The following is a 23,259-nucleotide window of genomic DNA, read 5'->3' on the forward strand; positions in this document are numbered from 1 at the left end:
GCTTTCGCTTTGATTCTGCCCCTCCATATATCACTTTTTGATATCTGTCCAGCAGCCACCCTCTTATCGATTTAGCCAGTGTCATATCCATCCTCACTTGTTCTAATTTGCGTAACAGTGTTCCCTGTAGATCCCTAGTAAAATGGCACACTGTTACGCAAATTAGAACAAAATTCACTTGACATGCCATAAATGACATACCGTATAATATAACTTTTGCCACTCTAGTCGGATTTCTGGAAAAGCAACGCCACTCTGTTTTATGTGACTCACACCCAAGAAAATCTATAATCATTAGTGAACCTATAATACATTAGTAACTTAAGAGTTAAGTTTTTTTCCAAATTTTATTAATTTTACAGCTTTTTGCATTTTATTTATTTTTTACGTAGTCTGCAAACCTTGCTTTAGAGACAAACATGAATTTTTTTTTCAAACCATTCCATAAGTGGGATGGTAATCTTTCACTCTTAAAAGCTATCACAAACATCCATATTTGCATATAATAATAATAATAATAATAATAATAATAATAATGTGATCCTCTCTGTGACTCACGTATACGACGTAAACATATCTATGTTCATGAATGATAAACAAGAGGCGCAGGAGGAGTCAAACATATTCTAGATGAATTTATGAACGCAGCCTCAAACTACGAAATCATGGTTACCCAATATCATCCTCAAACTTCAAATATGTCAGCTATTACTCGACTAGAATAATGAACAAGAACAATGTGATGTGAAACTTGTTTTGGCATCACAACTGCGCCGAATACAGATGATGATTTCAGAACGTCATAATAACAATTACTTTGGATTTAACACATTTTAAGATATTTTCCATTAAACTTCTTAATTAGAAAAATAATAAAATAATTAAGTAATAATAAAGCACAAATCAAATTAATAAAAATGTTTATTTAAAGAATCGAGTCATTATCATAAATGGAATACTCATGGAGCAGTTCAGTGCTAAATTTTTTAAGAGAATAGAATATGCTGGAAAACCATGATATTCATTGTACGTATGTGAATATTATTTACGTCATCAATATTTTCTTACTTACAGACATTTTCTTATTTGTTGGCTTATATATTGTGAACATACAATTATACTTTGCTAATGTAACAACACAAATGTTCGATGGAAATCCAAATCGAAATGGCTGGATAAATTTTAATGGATATGCGAAACACCATGCAATGTTTATTAAATTCCATCTAGCAATTGTCAAATTATTAATATTATCAGAATCAATTCCCTTTACTAACTGTACTCAATATTTAAGAATGGGGATATGTTCCAGAGTAGATTCCGAATTTTAGCTTCTAGGAAATGCCACCGAATCCGAGCGATTAATTACAATCTGTAATTTGAACACATTTTGCTTCTTGGAAACAATGAAAATTAAATTTAGACAGTTTTGCAAATTGTTGTACTGGTTCCAAATTATTAAATTCGATAAAACCTATCCGCCTAGAATACAAGAATAACTCAATTAAAGGTATCATAACACCGAAGCTAATTTAGTGTTTCCTAATAAAATTACAATCCTAAATACTGCTAATTTCAATATTATATGAATATTTAATAACTATTACAATGAAGTTTAGGAAGAAATTAAAATGGTTTCTTTTGCAACAGTCTGATTTATTTTCTTTGAGTGTGAAATAATTTCAAGCACTTAAAATTGTTTTATCAGCTAAATATATCAACTACATTTCCTTCTAGTAGTATTTTACTGAATTTATTGCTACAACTAACATGATAACTTTTCATCTAGTCCAATCAATATTTGCAGAAGCTCCAATAATTAATGTTAGCACTTAGTTGTAAAATGGTTTCCATTAATAGATTTCAGTAGCTTCTCACATTTTGCAGTGCATTTGCATCAACACAAGCAATCTAGTGATTAAATCCCGTCAGTACGTACATGTTAGCGATATTTTTATTTTTTGCTACAACAGTTTAATACTAAACATATCTAATGTTTTAACCTTGGCAAAATTGGCTAAAATTTTCAGTAATGTGATTTTCTGAATGAGATTGTTTTTTTTTATTATTGAAACAACAGAATTTATAGAAAAATAAGAGGCAAAATTATTTCACATTTATTGAACTGATACTAGTTAAAAAATAATTAAGCTGATGCAAGTAACAGAATACAACTATTAATAAGTTTTCTTTTAATTCTTGACTAAAAACTGCATTAAAAAAAGGAAAAAAACATTAACTAAACTAATATCCTAGAGGCTTTTTCGTGATCGGTTATTATCAACAGAGAAGCTTACTATACGATATGAAAGCAACTTAATCTATAAGCAAAATAATCCAAATGATTTGTTAATTTTCTTAATGAAATAAACCATGCGATTTATAATTACTAAAACACTATATGATTAAAACAATCTCCCTCTCATAGTCCATATTAATAACATTATTATGTATATACTTATACAAATAAACATCATAACTATAATTATATTATAGTACTTATTTTTTGTCATTTTGTAAACCATAATATAAAATAAGAAAAAGATTTTTTATATTTTGTTTATAATAATAAAAACAGACTATAATACAAATTCATCTTATTTTTATATTTATCTTAATTTATAATTTTTTATATTATAATTGCATTTCTGCACACTTTCAAATGGCATTGCTGTGATATGAAATATCCTAATTACAGAATGTGTGATATTGTAATATGAATAGCAGATACTACCTTCTCATATAATCACTGATTATTTTTTGATTGCTGGTGTGACCATTCGCTTATCAGCCTGACCAAATTTATCTGCTCCTGGGTCGGGGGATGAATTTCATATGCACTCACATTTCTGTTCTGAGAAATCTGAGAAGTGCTGAAAATTGCAGCCAGTTATATCAGTATCTCAATAGTAGACTCCTCACTGACACTCTAGAGAGTGCAAGCTCTCCCTGGCTTACAGGTAAGTCCACGTGTGCAGAAACTATTGCTTGCCTAAGACATAGACATTAGCTTGATATAAATGACAGGTCAATCAACCTTCGCATTATACGAAGGTAGATAAAAAATATGTGCTAAAAGACTGTGCAGATGTCTTGGAGTCTCAGCATGAGGAAAATTACAGAAGAATGGAAAAATTGTATGATAATCCCGTTGCACAAGGGTGGCGCAAAGGATGATGTGTCTAACTCTTTCTCCATCAGCATCTCTAAAGTGGTGGTGAAGATTGAGTTAGACAAAGGAAATGATACATCATGCTACTTTTGGACTTTGATAAGTGGCAAGATACAGAATGGAAGATGTTGCATAATTTAGAAGATATGAGATTGAATCATAAATATTAGCATGGATAAGAGGATGCTGACTGACACATCAAAAATTAGTGTTTTGGTAAATGTGAGTCTACAATATTTAAGGTGACCGGTGGTGTGTCACAGGGATCAAATCTTGGTTCATTGTCATTCAGTCTTTATAATATATCATCGGATATGCCACTGACGTATTGATGGGGTTACACTGGAAGAAATTGATCAGACTAGGGATCATGGAGGATTAGTAGATAGGAAGCTGAAGTTCAAGGGCAATGTCGAAAGGATTGCTAACATGACTAAGAAGATAATTACAATGCTGAAACGAAGATTGACATGTAAGAATAAGGAAGATATTTTATCTCTTTGCAAGGAGGTAGTCTCATTTGGTCTACTGTGTGCAGATCCAGTTTCCGAAGTGATGCAGATACAGTGGAGAGGGTACAAAGGAAAGTGTTAATGATGACATCTTTAACTTGGGCAATAAATTTTTGCATAAATGAAATGTGTCTTATATGCTTAACTTGCAGTCTTTTTCTAAAAAACATTATCACATTATGAAGTAACAAAAAAATAGCAGTAAATCTTTTTTTTTTTTTGTTTTCTTTTCATGTTCTTTTAATTTTCAACTTTTCTAGCTAGCAAAGCAATGGCAGTTATTGTTTTAGAAACCTGCATATATTTGTTATTTGTCTTTCATTGCTCTAAGACAGTGCTTTACTGTACGCGTAATCCTTTGAGTTACGCAATAGGTCTCTGCGGGATACGAAGTACTTTTTGTAATTGATTACAGTATATTTTTTTAACTTTAATCTTTTGTCGTTTTGTTGCAGGTCTGTTCTAGAATTGAGTTTTCGATAAGTAAAAAGTCTAAAGAAAGTTTAAAACAAATTATTCCTTGGAACGTATCGACTGGCCTCCGTTACGACTATGTCTGGTTGATGGCATGCTGAAGTTCCAATTACGTGGTTCGAACTGTTTGCATTAAAAGTTTAAATTCAAATAGTTCAGAGGATACGGTCGGAACTCTCTGCTAAATTTCATTCTTGTTATTAAATTTTTAATTTTTTTTACTATTGAAAATTTCAATTTCATAATTTTTGTTTCTACTGTACGCGTATTGAATTCCTATAAAGAAACTGTATTTAAGAATAAAAAAACCTTCACATGTTTTAATTTATTATAATATAAATATTACAAAATACGCTTCTAATAATTCGTACTTGAAAGAAACATTATAACTTCTCCCAAATTATCTTTGCCAGAGAGGGGATATGCTGGTGTTATTAAAGTTTTAAAAGGGATACACTTCTCTAAGAAAAAATGATGCACACTACACCCTTCAGAAAGGAATGAACCTGTCTGCATATCGTGTGCACTATGCTTAGAGCCCAAGAAAATTATCTTTGTTTCATCACACGCCTCCGCAGTCTTCCCTGCTGTCATCGTGGTCTTGTTTTGCCATCAGTAATATCCAGCAGAAGCAGCATTGACGAGAGGGCTTCCAATAAAAAAGAAATGCCTTTTTTGTGGAAATAGGAAATAAAAATCAAAGTCAAATGATATCCATCTATTCGCATACTTCAAAAGCAGTTGAGTTTTAAAATAGTTACCAGAGAATGCACTTTTTGAAATGTAAAGGTTAAACGATTTTAACCATTAATGTAATTAATGAAAGAAAACTGAAGCTACATTTACGTTGAAACGAATGACATCTAGTCAAAACCCAAACATCTATGATCATTTTATACATGAAGATATGCAATAATGTGCTTCTTTTAATGGAATAACAGCACGAAAAGTATTTATCTTTTATTTTCCTTGAAAAGATATCCGTAGCATGATCTAGGGAAATGAAAAACTTTAGGAATAAGGAAAAAAAAAATTTTTTCCCACGTTAGTTTGTGTGGGTTTTAGCTTACAGCTTGAATTCGCTTTCCATTCAATCAACAGTTTTAGAAACTCACTGAAATAACACACCAATCCCCCCTAATTGATCGCATGACTGACTAGATGCACTGAATCTGATGGGCAAATTCTGTCCAAATCTGTATCATTTGAAAAATCGTGTTAATAATGGAACACGATGGGTTTTGCCATAACAAAGAAAATTATGAGCATGCGTATGATTTCCTAACATTAAACAGAAGCAACTACAGTAATTTATTTTTGCACTGTTAATTTTCATAAACAAAAGACATTGCATTATAAAATTCAAGAAACTTAAAGTGTTACAGGATAAAGATCGCTTATCATCCTCGACATCTAGTGCTGAAGTTGATTGCAGCTAAACCAAATTAAAAATGATCACGTGGAATAACAGGACGAAGACTTCACTTTTGTTTTATTGACATGGAACGAAATGAATAGGCTTGTTGACTTATCTGTTCTGTTACAGAGAGTGTGATAAAAATAGATGAAGAGAGTATATTATGAAAAGGTCACATGAGCTACTACCTGTAATCTATTTCTGACTGGAGAAAGAGTGGGCGTGGCGTTATTTCCTAGCAGACGACCTTGAGTGATAGGTTCCCACGATTCGTATACTGCATTACCCTCGATCATGAAAGTTAGAAAACCACTTCATAAAGCATGCAAATGATTTCAAGTGCAGTTTATCTGAGCACGAACTGGCAGACTGATTATTTATTTTATTCTGCAACCGTTTCCTTGTCAATTACATGAAAAAATTCTTCATTGTTCAGGTTTGAAATTAGCGATAATTTACAGAATTAGTAATTTTACTGATTTCAGCTCCAGAACTAAATATGAATGAGTTTAAGGAAGTCAAATCTTTCGTATTTTTATAGCAAAATTTTCTTCGAATGAATAAAATATAATTTCTAAAATTGGACGTGCAGGCTTTTATTTGTTTATTGTTCACATTCGAAAAATTAACTATGCAGATAAACTTCATCATATCCATCTGAACAGATTCATCAAACAGTGCTAAAATCTAAAAAAAAAAAATAACACGTTTAAAATGAAAAAAAAAAAAAAAAGAATAGATGTTTTAATAAACACTCACAAGAAACCCCTAGCACAAAAATAATGCAATATACAGACGTCATTCGACACTTTATTAGAAATTACTCGTTTAATTGAGGTACTGGAAATTATTATTTATTTATGTTAATTTTAAGACTAATTAGTCTCTCTATCTCCAATGATATATTCTCTATTTATTTATTATGCAGACTTAGTTTAGCTCTTATGCCTTTACTGACACGGCAATTAATCGCTGCATCATAACTGTGATGCAGCGATTCTGAAGAAACTCACAGCATATACAGAGACCTTTCATATTATCCCCAAAACACAATATAGTTTTCAGAAAAATAAGGGAACAACATCTCTCTTGGAAGACTTTACAAGCGTAATTAATACCGCCTTAGATAAAAACAAAATTGCCATGGTAGTCTTTATTGATTTAACTAAAGCATTTGATACATTCACACATCAAACATTGTTAGAAAAGCTAAGGCATGTTGGAATAGACGGGCCTCTTCACAGGAGGTTTACAAACTACCTCCAAAATAGAAAGCATATCACACGTATCGGGTCAAACCGAAGCAGAGAGCTACCAGTAAGCTGTGGAGTAGCACAGGGAGCTGTACTCTACCCAACTCTATTCAACATTTTCACGAATGATATTAATCAGCTTCCCTTCAAAGGTAAGATATTCCAATACGCAGACGATAAAGCGATAATATCCATCCATAATAACGCAAGCATAGCCCAAACAAATATGCAACATGACATAAATCTGATCACAGACTGGCTCACGAAAAACTCCATACACCTAAACTCAGATAAGACAAAATTTATGATATTCAGAAATCCACTGACGTGACCAGTTGATAACAAATATATAACCATCAAACATCCACTCTCCAACATAAAAAACACACAGAACAGCGAAACCACTACAATCACTCAGGTTGAAACAATACGATACCTTCGAATTTACTTCGATACAGATATGAATTGGAATAGCCACATAAACCATCTATACAACAAACTCCGAACAATAACTGGCAAACTCTACAGGTTAAAAGACATAGTCCCCGCACGCCTAAAAACACTAATATACAAAGCACTATTCCAAAATATACTAAGATACTCTATAACAACGTATGCTTTCTGTGCACCCTACAAACTAAATAGATTAATCTCGTTACAGTACAAAATCATAAAACTGATCTTTTGGGAACAAAGAAACAATAACGATTTTATATACACTGCAATGTCAGAAAACAAAATACTGATAGCAAAATATTAATGTCACTATGCAGCTTTGCTAAAACATTATTTCGATGCCAACTACAGGAGAGTCAGAAACACATATCGCATAACAAGACCTCAGGCAACTAATTATATCACATATAAATACAATAATCACCACAGAAAAGCCATGCGAAACTTCTACATCCCAGACATGATAAACAAATTACCTTTTGAATACAGAAACCTTAAAAACTACAATAGCCTGAAAAGAGCTCTAAGGAACTATGAACAAGAAACACGCACCCAAAATACCATACAAACTTAATGAAACACAATATATTCGCTCAGGCTTCCAGTTCAGCGACGCATCAATACATTCCAAGTTATTGTATGTACGTGTGTGTGCGTGAGTGCGCGCGAATTTCTCAATCATAGATTTCGTAGCTTCCCAACACAACAAAAAAAACAATAAATAATAACCAACTGGTGTCATCCTCAGATAAGCTTACATATAATCTTCGAGGATGAAAGCAGAGAAATTACTTCTCATCCAACATGTATCATACCAAATGCATGTAATGTACGTATCACATGTAAACCAATATATGTAATGTATGTATTATATGTAAACAAATGCAAGTAATGTATCATATGTAATCAAATGTATGTAATGTGTGTAATAACTGTAACAAATGTATGCAATGTAATAAAAAAAATTAAACAAAAATTATGTGACACCTCCAGGGAGTCCAAAGACACATCGAGAGAGAATGTAGTAACACCATCGAACGATTCATCCCTTCTAAGTACTAACCGCGCTCAAACCTGCTTAACTTTTTGCGAGTCATTAGTAGCAGAGATGATTAAAAATACCCGTGCATTTAAATACTCGTGCTTTACAACCACTCGATTACTGTTCAGAAGTGACTCTTTTTCCAGACGATACGACTTGGATTTAAAAAACGTCGACTGCTTTTAAAATAAAAATTTTGTCGATGGATTTTCCGTAAATATATGTGTTGAAAGAAGAATATTTACACGACCAAATTTCCACCACAATTCACGAAACAAAACGAAAGAATTCTACTTTATAATTTGCAACTCAATAAATGATCTCTCCTTGGTATGATATGACGTCATACAAACTAAAGTAACAGTTATCCTAAGTTAGAATTACTATTATTTTACGTGTGGTGGAGCTGCTGTGTTACGTAAATTATCCTGATTATGTATCGCGCAGAATGTATGGCACCAAATTTAAACGAATACATTAAACGAATGTGCGTTTCTTGATGGTTAGCTTTATGTAATTTTCTAGTTATGTCAGTTCACAAAGAGATCGATAATTTTAAATTTGACATTGCGTAATAGGTACCTTAAGTTCAAGATAACGCAGAAATTTAATTTATAACTACATGCTAGAAGACGTTTGCTTTTTTGCCTTTGTGAAGAAGCAGTGTTGAGTATTTCGCTGAGTATTGAGACAGAAGATATGGCTAGAAGAGCGAGCTCTAGCTTTCTTCCCCCTTCCAGTTTTGTTCGATAAAGGTATGACTGTGAATAAGCAGGGACCGTGCATGACGAATCGACAACGGGGAGATTTCTAGGTATTGTAATACATGTTAATGCTAATTAATTATGTATTGAGCAAATTGGCGAAGCGAATTCTCCTGAACAGAACATTCAGAAGGAGGCGCATTAATTTAACTAGAATAGCTAATTACTGCAGTTGAGGCAGAATTGGAATTGGCCGCATATTGCAAATAATGCATGAAATAATGATACCGGAATTTACCGTTTTAAACTGTAGATGTTGGAGGTAAATCTAATTAGATGATTCACGTCCAACCTGATTTCGTCTGCTTCTCTACTGTCATTGGATATATATTTTTTAATTTAAATTTTAAAATGTTTAATAAGATTTAATAAATACAAATCCTTTCTCGTTACATTTTTGTCTGGCGCACATCAAATGGTTCTTGATTATTTTAATATAAATCTTGCCTTTTGTGGGATTCATTCATTGCGATTAAATGATTCTATTAAAGAAGTTGTCAGCTTAATCACGTTAACTCCTTGTTCAGATATACCAATATCACCTGTAACAAGTTATATCATCCGATTTTCTCTTTATTAGCTTCTAGTTTTGGAGATTATAATGCCGGTTTCCTTTACAATTGTTTGTATTAAAGATCTCCCTTCTGTCTTGCGATATGTAATGTGCTGCGTTGAAGTTTTGCTTTTAAAAAAAAAGGGCATTCTCTTTCCTTTCCTCTCAGAATCGTGTATTTTACTATTTTTGCTGCAACTAATAATTGAACCCCCAAAACACCTTTATCGGCAGTTTTATACTGGATACAGAATCTTTTGCACATACACTCCTTAGTAAATCAGCATAACAGCAATATGTAGATTTGAAAAATGTGCTTAAAAGTTCATTAAAATACTCAACTTTTTTTTTAATTCGGTTTTTAATTAACGCTTCTAAAATCTTATTTCACTTTCCAAAGAGGGTGCGCTGTGATCGCTTGTATTGCAAAGAGCTTTCACACTGAAAACTAAGTAATGGGATTATCCTGCCATATACAATGCGTTGAGAAATTACCTGACAGGTTCAGAAAAATGACTATAGGGTGTTATTCGATGAGGCAGAAAGCAGATTTAATTTAGTTTGAAAAATTAATGGACAGACCAGCTAGTTTTCATTAAGGATTAATTTTTAAAAAATTTAACTCGATGATTGTTACACACGACAGATATATTAGCAATATCATTATTAATGTATCGTTCTTCAACTGAAATCTGCTTGTCCTCGTTATATAATGCAATATTTTGAAATACATAAATATTTCAATAACAAATGTTTACAAGGAAGTTAATGATTTGCGAAATTGTGTATTTATTAGTTAACAAATTCGATAATTATATATTCATATAATTTAAAATCATATTTAAAACTTGTGGGATTAGAAATCAAAAGTTTGATATAGCTTTTAGTGTTTTGATCTAATCCAGTCCGTCACATCTTTTACGACAATTAAGAAAATTAATTAGTACTCAGATTCATAATCAAAATATACAGACCAATGTCATGCTTTAGTTTCGAATGGTTCTGTTGCATAATTATAATGGATGCATATTTACATAAAACATTCATATTTTGGGATATCGTTAGCAGGAAGCAATCAAGTACTTTGTCGCTGGTGCATTCAGATATAACCTAAATCGATAATTGTGAGTAATGTCACAGAATTCCTAAGAGACATAACAGTCTGTGCAAGTTTGCATGATAATTTTGGAACAACCGTTACTTTCTCACCCCTCCCCACATCCAGTAGGGAAGCAGACTACTGGCTTCTGCATATCGGCATATTCTAGTACCGTCAAAAGGGAAAACCAACCAGGAATTTACTCTGTCATCACCGCTGATATTTCCTGCAACATATCATGTTTATTGTGATAGTAAAAATGCTTCCAGGATGGTTGTGATCATGTTATATCGTTTCCGTCATTATGAATTAAATTTGATGGATAGTCCTGGGACCTCAGACAAACATAGTTGGTTTTCTTATCGAATCCCAATGCAACATTTTTAAATTAAGTTTTAAATAACATATTCGTGTACAAAACTCTACTACTGCAAAAGATATTGCTGTACTTTCGGGAATTTTAGAAATTATTCGATATGATAAGAGCTCGTATGCAAACTGAGCAGATGAAAATAATATATGCACGGTCAGCACGGATTTGTTAAGGGGCGTTCTTGTTTCAGTAATTCCGTTAGTATTTATGATAAAAGTAGCTAATAAGGGAAATGCATACACTGTAATATTTTGTTTTAGATTTGGCAAAGGCATTTGATAGGGTATCACACGATAAACTGATATTTAAGCTGCAATGTTTGTACATTAATTTGGTGGAGTGGATTGTCATTTGGTTGTCTGATAGATATCAAAGGGTTGTGTATGGAGAGTAAATTATCGGGGAAAAGGAAAGTTACTAGTGGAGTTCCACAGAGATGTGCTGGAACCACTACTTTTCAACCTTTATATCAATGACATTGTCACTGAAATTTAAGGAGATATTGTTTGCGGATGATTCAGACGTTTAAGCTCATGAGAGTATTTACCGGATGGATACGAGAGATTTTTCAGAATGTCGAAAATAAGGAAGGGGCGAAAATTAGAGGCGGCCATCCCTGGAAATTGCGTAAGGAAGTGGTGAATAAGAGGGTGAGAAGTATTTTTTTATGTGTAGAGTGGTGCTCTCCACATATGCTTTGCCAGAATATTTTGTGAATGCTAAGAGTGTGAATGAGTTTAAGATTCAGTATGATATGTTACAGGCAGGAGAGATTTTCCGTAAGTCTGTAGACTTTTGTAATATATGTATACTTATTTCACATTGTAATGTAATGTATATTTCTTATATAATTTATCTAATTGTTAATGATATAAACTTTTCTCTCCCTAGACGAGTCTTTGACTCCAGGAGAGTGTTCCATCCTAACGATCAGTAGGAAGGAAGTCTCTCCTGAAATCAAGAGTCCTTAGAAAATTTCAATATAAATCATGATAATTAGTACAAAATTATCACAATATAATAATAATTCTATTTTTGGAAGGAATATTAAAGTTATTGTTGGTTATGATTGGTCACGGTATACACGAATAGAAATTCATTTCACGACATGCAAACATCATGACATGATGACTCGGTCCTACTATGATTTATCATCTACGTGTATTTAGGGCTAGGTTGCTTAATTCGTAGGATTGAAAAAACAATAGTTTCTAGACAGAAAATTGTCCCACAACTGTCGATGAGCAGTTAATTCATCCTTGGTTTGGAAAAGTCTAGGTAAGAGTGTTTAGTATTCTCGATTGGATTCAAACTCAAATCTTTATAATCAAGGGTAATATATCATTCTTCCAAATGTTTTATTGGAGGTGTTCTTAATGAAGGTGTGATGATTTGGTAATACGATATATTTGATGAAATGCGGCTAATATTTGACTGTTTATATGCAGTAATTTGAATTTGTTAATCAGGTGAACTCCTTCTGTCGCGAATCTTGTATGAGGTGGAATGCAGTGTCTTATTGTATTTATGAATGATAATGCAGAGGTATTCTAAAGAATATTGCATAGACTTTTATGCTGCCAATCCGAGATTTAAATCGCAGACAACCTCAATAATTATTCAGAGATGAGTACATAATTTCATGAATCTACGCACCATAGAGGTTAGATGTATCCTCAAAGATCTTTGTTTATGCTTACCTTGTAGATTGGATACATGGCTTTATAGCAACAATTGCAGTAGATGGTGAATTGATTAGATGTCAGGTTTTTGAAATTTGTTTGGCTGCGTTAATATGTCACTATGAATTTAATTAAAACGTCTTGTAGGATCTTTACCTAGCGCACAATGCCGATGAGATTTTTTTATGTTACTTCAAAATCCTAAAATATTTCTATCGATCTTTTGTCCTTAGTTTAGTGACATTTGCCATGTTATAAAAATCTCCAACTTTATGACAGCTTGTAGGAGTTCCCTACGAAACTAAATGTGGTCATTATTGTAATCTAATAATAACAGCATACGTTAGAAACATATCATTAATCACCGTTAAATTCCACTATATAAAGTATGTCCTCTATTAATTATTTTAAGATTATCCGTAAAATGCACGTTTACTTATTTTTTTTAAAAAGTGAGATTTTAGCTGTCGTTGTTTTGAGTGGATGTGTCATACCAAGTCATCTTAAACAAGATATTTTTACATCCTAGTGATTAATTTTGTTTTATTTCTAATTCTCCTTGGGAAGTAAAGCCTAACTTCTTTATAAGGCCTGTATCATCATTCACTTCGCTTTCACCTCCTACTTTTGAGATTAATTTCTGGTTTCTGTCGTCCATCACTGTCTATTACCTTAATGTTCTGCTGCAGTGTTGAGAACTAGCACCTTGGATCATTTCCAGATCTTCGAAAATATCGATCTCTATTTTGCCACCAGTGCCGTTTTTGTATTCTCGACGTACTCTTTCTATATCTTACGGCTGAATTCACTTCGAGTCAAATAAAGCTCTTAGCAGATTGGTAGGACAGACACTTTATGAATGGGAATTTATTTCTAGACTTGCTTTCTTGATGTTATGGACTTCTTTCCTTTTTCGCAATACTTTCTTTTTTTTTTTCGGAAATAAGTGGCAGAATTCCTTCTAGAAAGCGGACAATAATAAGTGTATTGATTTCGTCACCATTTTTTGGAATCGAGTGGGCTTTGGGTTATTTTTGTATTAACTCAATTCCACTGTTTTTTTTAATGTATCGGACTATCACGAAAGAATTTACATAATGCCAGCATTGTTATTTATACTGTTTCTTCAAAATAAACTTTTTCAAGAAAGTATTGGATTCAGAAGAAGTTTTAGAAATATATTTGCAGTTAGAATTCTGCAAGTATGCAATGCTTTCAGAATTTTCATTTTTGTAAAGCACTTTTAATTTTTCGTTTAATGACAGCTAAATAAATTGTTCCGTTAATAATGAATCATTTATAGAATACCAACTGTATTTTCCTTTTAAATATGACTATTTCGCTAGAATAAGTGTATATTTTCTATTCTCATATTTGTTATCAGTTATAAAACAAAATATTTTCGTATATGTATCATCACATTACTTAATAGTTGGAGTTAATGGATACACTTAGTCAAATGCTGGGATTCCAAACAGTAACAGTAATTCTGTACCTGCATTTTTTTCTTCATATTTAGAATCTCTAACACAGTTCTAGTGGCTCAAGACCTGTTTTTGAGCCGATCTTTTTTTTTTCTACCGTGAATTACATTACAATAATTACGGCATAAAACAACTTTACTGAAATCGCATTTTGGCCAGAATAATTTTAAATAAACTTATGTCCATGGAATTATTTCATATTTTGCACAGTTTGTCTGAATAGTGGAAGCAGTAAACATTACGTGTTAGCATGTTTCACTCTGATAGAATAATAAATATTCTAAACACCATGAGATAGGTGTTTGCACCGCAGTGGGAAAAAATTGAGTAGCGAAAACAAAATAGGATACATGATGCAGTCCATGGTACTTAATAGCTGCAAATATTTCATGAGATACGTTCAATGCGACACTTAACACTTTCGGCTATGATTTGCCATTGCTAAAACCGTTTGTAACACTTTTTTAGATATCGAGGACTTTAATAGTCCAAGGTAGGGCTGAAAATGTATTTAATCTAATTATAAGGATAAGCATAATAAATATTTAGTTGGCTGGTTCATTAGAATTTATTAGCGCAAGAAAAGCAAAGGTCATACTGTGTCATATAATGTATCCTGGTCTACGGAATTATATCCAGGATATTTTAAATCAGATCCCTTATTTATAAATTAAATTATTTTCTGGTATAAGATTTTTTTTAAGTCCTTACGCAGAAGTTAGATTCTAGCATTTAATCTTTGAGTCTTCTTTACGAATTTCACTTATCTTTAATTAATGAGGCGAATAATAATTTAGTTGACTTTGTTTTTTTTTTTTTTTTTGAGTTCAATAGCAGGTTTATTAAATATTTCTCGCTCAGAGAGAGACACGAGAAAGAGAAATGAGAACATATTAAGTAAATAATGCAAACTACTCGAATTTTTTTTTCTTGTTTTGCATGCATTTCAAAGAAAGATGCATTTTCACGCAGTCATTTAATTTTGTGTTGGCTTAAAAAAGACCAGTGACGACTTTATTGCAAATAGAATGATCCCATAACATACCTCTGAAGAGAGAGAGAGAGAGAGAGAGAGAGTTATCGACCGAAGTTTGGCATGTGGCCAAAGCCGTTTCTGGTAACTTGCTCTTTCACACTCCGGGGATTAAGCCATGGCATTAAAGAGGAAACAGAAATCACCTAATTTTCATTAGTATCTCCAGTTGCAATACTTTAACCATGTGTGTCCGTTATGTGTTCCTTGCAATAATGTCCGTTTTTGTGTGGCCTACTTTCACCAACTTCTGAATTCTGGCCAACAACTTATGCAGTACATCACACCCCGAGCAGGTGTGAATGTATAAAATTTGCAATGGTCAAATTTACATGTGTTATTTTACTTTAATATATTAATGTTTATGCGAAAATGGAAGCTATTATCATAGCACTAATTAGTCTTTAACAAAAAGAGCAAATTCTTTTTACCATTTAGTGTAGATCCTTAGATAAGGACGTACGATGATAGTCAGCTAATTAAGACAGTGCAAAGAGAAGTATGCTAACAGTAGTACTTAAACTAACACGCTATCGACAGAACTGATTTACATACATAATCAGCATGAAGCTGAACATTCAAATGAGTTGATTTAAAGCAGTCTTCTCCCGCACAAACTCATCCCAGTTCGTATGATAATTTAGTAAGATTTAACTCTGTAGTATGTAATTCATAATGGCACAGTAATCAGTTTCTGTTGTAAATCTATTCTGTTGGTTAATTTGCTTTGAGATGGTATTAGAGAAGCCTTCATTAGTACAGCGCTGTATTGCTGATAAGATCAGGAGTGATTCAAGTTTTAAGTATATATCTTGTCTCAATTAATCCATATTGTGCAGTAAATTGTACTAGGGCTTCGATTGAGGTTCATAACAGAAGCTTAGAACATTCAAGAGTCTGATGTTAAACGATAAAAGGTTCTCTACGTTTGTTTTCACGCAGTTTATTGTTAACAGACTGCATGAAAGCAAAATTAACCATGACGGTGGACTTCATTTCGCCTTTACGTGAACAACATATTTATTTTGGACTCAGTTATGTTTATCACAATGAAAAGCAGAAGGTTTTAGAAGTTGTTGATTACTTTTATTCAAAGAGATGAAATATTTTTAGACTAAATCATTATAACGATCACCAGCCAGGTTAATTAAGTCGATAGCTTACTGGCTCTTCAAACAATAGCCTATGGGTTCGATTTCCACCATAGAATTCTTACTAATCCTGTGTGAAAGGGCATCCGCGATCTTGCCATTTGTTTTACATCCAGAGACCTCAAATGTGAATAACTACCCTCAGTAATCTGACTTTAAATCTTATTTCTTTTACTTAAAGGCACAAAATGTTACTATAAGTCGTATTCTATACGAATACGTAATGAGGGTATTGGCAAAGTGTGGGTTACTCCTATCTTCCTATAAACTAAGAAGAAATTAATCTTCTAAATGATGAAAAATGAGTTATTTTATAGTGATAAAAGTGCTTCAGTAAGTATTTTTGTGACATCTCTATGATGTAGTCATGAGGTATCACAAAACTTCAGTTCTAGCCTCTAATTGACACGGTGAATTCACAAGGTCTTTTTACAATCTTTTGTAAATGTCACATTTTAACACCATTTGAATCATGACCATCTCGAATGAGGACAGTGTGCATGTGTGTGTCTGATAATGTTAATTTTACTTTGAGCATCGTGTCCCATAAGAAAGATTCATAAAATAATGAAAGTAAGTGTCACAGACAAAGGGAAGATTTTTATGGACAAAATACTGCATTTTAATCTAGGGCTCGTACTTTAATTATGACAGCATACAAACGTGTGTTACAACACCTCTTTTAATTGCTACAACTATAATAAAACTTTACGACCTGTTCCTTATTGCAAGGCGTTGTTTACAGTTATTCATAAAAAAATGACTTAAAAGGTAGAGAACGTCTTTATACTGCGATGATTAGTATTCATACAAGAAGAAACCACAAGAAATACTAAGTTTGTCGAAACCATGCTATCTGCGGTACCTATGAAGTTTTACAATCTATTAACATTTCATCAAAATTTTTATTAGGCGTTTTCTTTTCAACAAGCATCATAAATAATGGCAAGCTACATAGAGAAGCATATGCTATTTGTTTTTTGTTGGTATTGCTTAAGTCGCTTAGAGATTGAACAACTATTTTTATTTTTATTTATTCTTTATTGGAGATCTTTTCATATATTTTACAAAATTCAGTTTTTGTGTGAAATAGCCAATTTATAATTCCCAGAATGTCCTTTTGAAAATTACATTTATGATTATATTTGACAGAAATAAAATAGAAAATTAAAAGGGATTTTTTTTATATTGTTTATTTGGGAAAAAGAAAAAAACAAAATGGGCGACTTATGCACGAATGCAAGAATGGGAAAGTTTCTATTTTGATTTATGCATTAGACCTTTAAAGTCTCATGAACGGAAACGGAGTTTTATAACATAAACCTCTTCCTGAGTCATAAACATTTATTATAATGATTAAAACACACGATACACACATCCGATTTTCTTTCTACGACCGTTTTTAATTTAGAAAGATGAGTGATCTATTCACAGTTTAGAATTTTTTTATAAAGAAAAATCGACTAATTTTGCAGAGGTTTTTGACGCGATGGTTTAGCCCATTCCCTGAGATGGTATTTGTGTGGGTCAAATTGATGTTTGCGAATCTTCCCCTTCGATCCATGACAGGAGGTGTGTCAGGTGACTAAGTTTCTTTTCCTTGACGAATTGCTTCTACTCACGACAGCATCACCAGAAGCTCCTTTACGACGAAGCCCGAATTAAAATGGGCGCACATAATTAGCTTTGAGACGATGACACATGAGTCGTGTGGATATTAACGTTTTCTTTCAATAGGGCGGGTTTCAATTACAACCCTATCTAAGAGAAAGTATTGACATTTGTAAGAGAGAATTACTTGGAAAACAAACGAGGCATTGATTTTGTTTTATTTTTAAATACAAGTATATGAAGTGCTGTGTTAGAAAAGAAGATGCGACTCGAACATTTCGTGGCATGCATTGGATTCAAGTTTTTAGTTGTAAATTTCCCAGAAACTCGGGTTTTTCTTGCCGAGACAAAAATGTTCGGCGCGAGATATTTTCAATCCAAAGTCTTCTTTCCTATTGTATAATTTATTTAAAAAATTGTCGTTTTTAAGTCGTATCAACCGACAGTGTCTTATAGGAGGCCTACAATGTTACTTTTTTAATATAATTAATATTTAGTTCATTCCGAATGCCTTCCCCTTGTTATTGATCGCTTGATTATAGTTTTGTATAATACGGTTCAATAACAATGTCTCAAGAGCTATACACGATAATATGCTACAGTTACTTTAAACAAAGCACATTTTATACGAATAAAAGTTTATAATGTTTTCATTAATAAATTTAATTTAATAATTTATATAATTTAAAGTCAATAATGAAAAGTTTTTTAAATATACATTACAAAAAAGCATGTGTGTGTATGTGCGCGCTCACACACACACACACACACACACACACACACACACACACACTGTATATAAAAATGGCTGTAAAGAAATTCGGTCTTTACAATCATCATTATCGTCGTGTCCGGCTTCTGCAAGTTAGTGTTAGTCACAACATGCGTCGCATTCTGCAATTTTTTCTCCCTTCTAAATAGTGCGTTTTTTTTTTTTTTTTTAAAGTCTTATAAATAATTAACAACCTACTTTTTTCTCTTTTAATGTAATCCGACTTTCATCTGGTCGCGTTCGCATACCAAACTCTACAGGAGATCATTAGGAATTAAGCAAGCATGCATAATTAAGAAGGCTCTTCAATAAATTAACAGAAGCTACCATTGATACATTTATAAACATTAGGATAAATGAATTTTAGGATTCTAGCATACTGATAGTGATTTTTTAATTCATTTGAATTTAAGTTTCTAAAACTTTTTTTTTAATCTAATTCTTGCATCGTAGATAGATGAGAAAGACAAGTAAAAGCGAAACAGAACACTTACTTGTTCTGATTCATTTGAAAGAATGAGAGACATACTACACGTGTCACTTACTCAGTCATATTTTATTCAGGTTCTTAATGTTTCTCCTCAAATTCAAAATCCCAAGTGCTTAGGATTGATTTGTAGATAAGAGTGATACGGAAGATGGAGAATTGTTTCAGAGGCAGTATTTTTAAGAGAACCCTGCCAACTGTTATAAAGACATCAATTAAAGATAACAGTCGGTCTCATACGGAAGTGGAAGGAGTTTATCCCTCGAAACAAATTCTTTCAAAGAACAGACGTAACTGACAGATACAACGCACTGACGTCATAACCTTAGTTATTTCGCACTTAATTTTAAATAATTTCCACTCGTTTTTAGATAATTTGAACAAATAGTGATTTCATTCCTTTTTTTTCTGTTAACGTACATCATAATAGATACTAAAATTAGCTGCACATTTATTTTTACACTACTCTACACCAAGGTTTTTCATGGTGGGATTCAAATTCATTTCTAAGATACTATTTTGTGACAGCACCAGAAAGGACTGTTCCTTAATGTGGTAGCAGATTAGTAATGATGCCAACTCTGCTAATTTCTCCAGGCTTAAATGGAAGAGATGATTTATAGGGAGAGAATTAATTATAAGCGATGGTAATGAGGCAGATCGAACAACGGTACATTTTCGATCGGTGATTTCTCTTGGGTTTCCCAAATAGTGTCATATTTGAAAAAGAAAATACATCGTTGAAAAGGTGTCTCGAAAAAAAGTGATAGAAAAAATAAATAAAAATCTGAAGGCAACATTGATAAGAAACACATGTAATGATGACGAGCTAGAGGATTTGAAATTTGAACGATTACTTGTATTTTCATATTTTCAGTAACTGCGGAGAGATCGAAAGAAAAAGAGATCGAAAAAAAAGTCATGAGTTGTGCGATTCATCATTCTGTTTGTTGCTGTTTAATGTCCTCATTAGCACACGAGGAAGGCAGCGAGTTAGTACCACTGAGAATTATGCATGCGATCATTGAAAACTGCAATATTCTGAGGCAGCGTCGACCGACAAATATTGCAATTTTAAGGATGTGTTGAGCGAGCATCATTAATTTCAACACAAGGCGACAACAGCTCAGAAAATAAATGTTTAGTTTATATAACGCGCATAACTCAGAGAACAGTTTTTGCTTCATCTCTTCATATAGCAAAACACATTTGTTTGACAAGTAAAACAATATGACGTAATGCTTGCATGTTACTATGGGAACGAATTTTGCTTACTTGGTAAAATAATCATAGTTTCGTCGCCATTGAGTTGAGGTGTTATTTTGCAGTGGAAATTATGCGATATTTGGGCATCTACAAGATTACGTTTTGAAATCTTTTCGTCCTTTTACATTATTAAGGTATTCTTTTTAAACAAGCTTAATTTTTTCCATCCTCTCATAAAGTAAGCAAAGAAAAAATGCAAAATATTATCTTTGTAGAAAAACGATTTATGTAAAGAAAATAATAAACACATTATTTCCGAAAAAAGAACATGCAACCTATTTAGTCCCATTGAATGATCAACAAATCTAAGTTTGTATTTAAACTACTAACTTCGTATTGCCTTGGGGAATAATCTTAATCTTTTGCTAAGAAAATTACTTGGATTGCCGTCTTCCTTTTTTTCTCTCCCTGGCATCTAAAATACAACTAGACAGCCGAGATTGCCATATTTAAATGAATACAAGATTGCTCGCTGTTTGTATTTCCTTGGAGACGGAAAACCAATTTTCTGTGCAAGTTTGAAAGCAAATAGGGATAGTATGAGGGGGATTAGTCTTATGCAAATCTGTAATTGCTTTATTCTTTTTATGTTTTGGTTCTGTGAAGGCAGTCAGCTACGGAGAACAGAGGGTGCTGCATTTTGAAGTGTTGTAGTTGAGCGATGCTCACATGCGTGGAGAGCAATTGGAACTTCATGGTGTATTTAATCTTTTTGTTACTCCAGGATCAGAGATGCAGCAGAACGAGAAAAACACACACATGATAAATCTTCAATGTTTTCACCATGTTTTTACATGGTCTGTCTATAGCATTAAAATGACCAAAGATGCTGGCTTTTAAGTCACTGAAGAATATGTTTAAGCTTATTATAATGCTGATTTTGCGGCATTTTAAGGATCTCATTGAATGCATTTTCCCACATACAGTAAACCGTGGAATAATTGAAACAATTTATTAGCGTGTGATGTTTCTTTTTTCATTTGAAAAAGAGGCAATGGAACAAACAAATATTTCAAAGAAAATAAATATTAAAGTTAATGTGTGTCATTTAAACAAGAATACCCGAAGTATTCGAAAAAAATAACCCTAACTAGAATTAAAAATCTCATTATATTTATAAAAATTAATGTCGGCGAATGCATTTCCGTAAGCTCTCTGGTCAAATTTCATACGAAACTTTTACAGTTTCTATATTCGGCTTTGAAATAATGCTGGATTTAATATCCACTTAATTTTTATAAATTTGCAGCGCCGAAGTGAAGTCGTTTTGGTTCTTTATTTTAGTTATTATATTTATTTCCCATAGTTCAGAAGGTGCCTATATTAATAAACGAATTCAAAGCAGCGTAAAGATTAAGTAGGTTAATTCCATTTTTTTTTCTTGAGGTAGGGAAAAGTAAATAGTTTGCCCATTCATTTCCTAAATGAAAAACCATCATTTCTCTCACAAAAGTGCCATAAATATAAGCATGTGGACCACACCTTTATTTCTCATGGGAGAAAATTTTGAATTACTCAGATTTGCGTTTGAAATCACTGTAGAAACAACAGCAGCAAGTTCTCATTTATTCGTACAAGTTCAACAATTTGCGGTGTATGAACAGTATATTTTATAGACACGTAAACAATGCTATCCGTGCAAGAACTTGACTGTTGTTTAAAGTTTTAGTATTTCTATACTCTGATTTGCGAACAATAATATACTGCAGTAATTTGCAATATGAACACGCAACATAAAATAGGATAAAACCAGCTGTTCCGAATGCCATTCGGAATTTTGCATTCATTTATTAATATTTACCTGGGGATTGTGTTTATAAAACCAGCTAACTTGATAGAATTACGTATGAATTTAAGTTTCTTACAGAAATTGGAATCTTCCTGCATACTTCTGTTAGAGCAATAGGATTTTGCTTGCAGCACATCCAATGCTTTAGATTCCCTCTTCTTTTAGTTAAGTAATCCTTAGTTAGCTACGAATATGTTTGCAGTTAATCGCATTTATTGTTTATGTCTATCCTATATTACTATAGTTTCGAAACCTTTCCTTAATTTTGTTTGGGGGGAAGATGAACGAGTGTCAATAAGAGAATTCTTTCTATTAGTTATTTTCATTGTTTTTATCAGTTCACCTTTTCTTTGACAATATTTTGCGACCATTAAATTCACGATCCTTTTGTGACATAGCTTTATCGAAATCGTCCAATATTATCGGACATATCCTTTCAAAAAACAAACAATTGAAAAGGTAAGGCTTATGAGTTATGCAATAAATTAAACAAGAACATGATGACGGGTAGCTAATGTATATGCCATTAAAATGAAAGTGGACTTTTACGAAGGGCATGTCGATGGATTTATACATTCGAAGACGGTTCATCATAATCAACCTGGACTGTTCCATGTCTTTATCAGAACTCATTGTGTTTACCAACTGCAACTGAAGGCGTACGAATCGATGCTACAAATGTTAATAGATAGACTAAAGGCAATCGACTCTAGAGACCTACGGTACTCTAGAACAGCTGAGCCTTAACTCGAGAATTTTAGTTCTCTTTATTATCGCGAGTAAAAAAAAACGAAGTCGTTATTTCGATTACAACATTAATGTGCTGAACTCCGTTTGGAAATGCTCATTTTCTTTCTTTTTTTTTTCAT

General features: G+C 32.6%; 1 protein-coding gene across 1 annotated transcript in view; it reads right to left on the bottom strand.

Annotated features, from left to right (window-relative positions):
* The window catches only part of LOC150108973 (uncharacterized), a 93,390-nt gene that overhangs the window by 57,336 nt on the left and 12,795 nt on the right, over positions 1–23,259 (bottom strand). The gene's annotated exons all lie outside the window — the stretch shown is intronic.

Source organism: Typopeltis vanoorti, chromosome 2 (assembly GCF_054136105.1).
Source record: "Typopeltis vanoorti isolate ZY-2024b chromosome 2, IOZ_Tvanoo_1.0, whole genome shotgun sequence".
In the NCBI taxonomy this organism is placed as follows: Eukaryota; Metazoa; Arthropoda; class Arachnida; order Uropygi; family Thelyphonidae; genus Typopeltis; species Typopeltis vanoorti.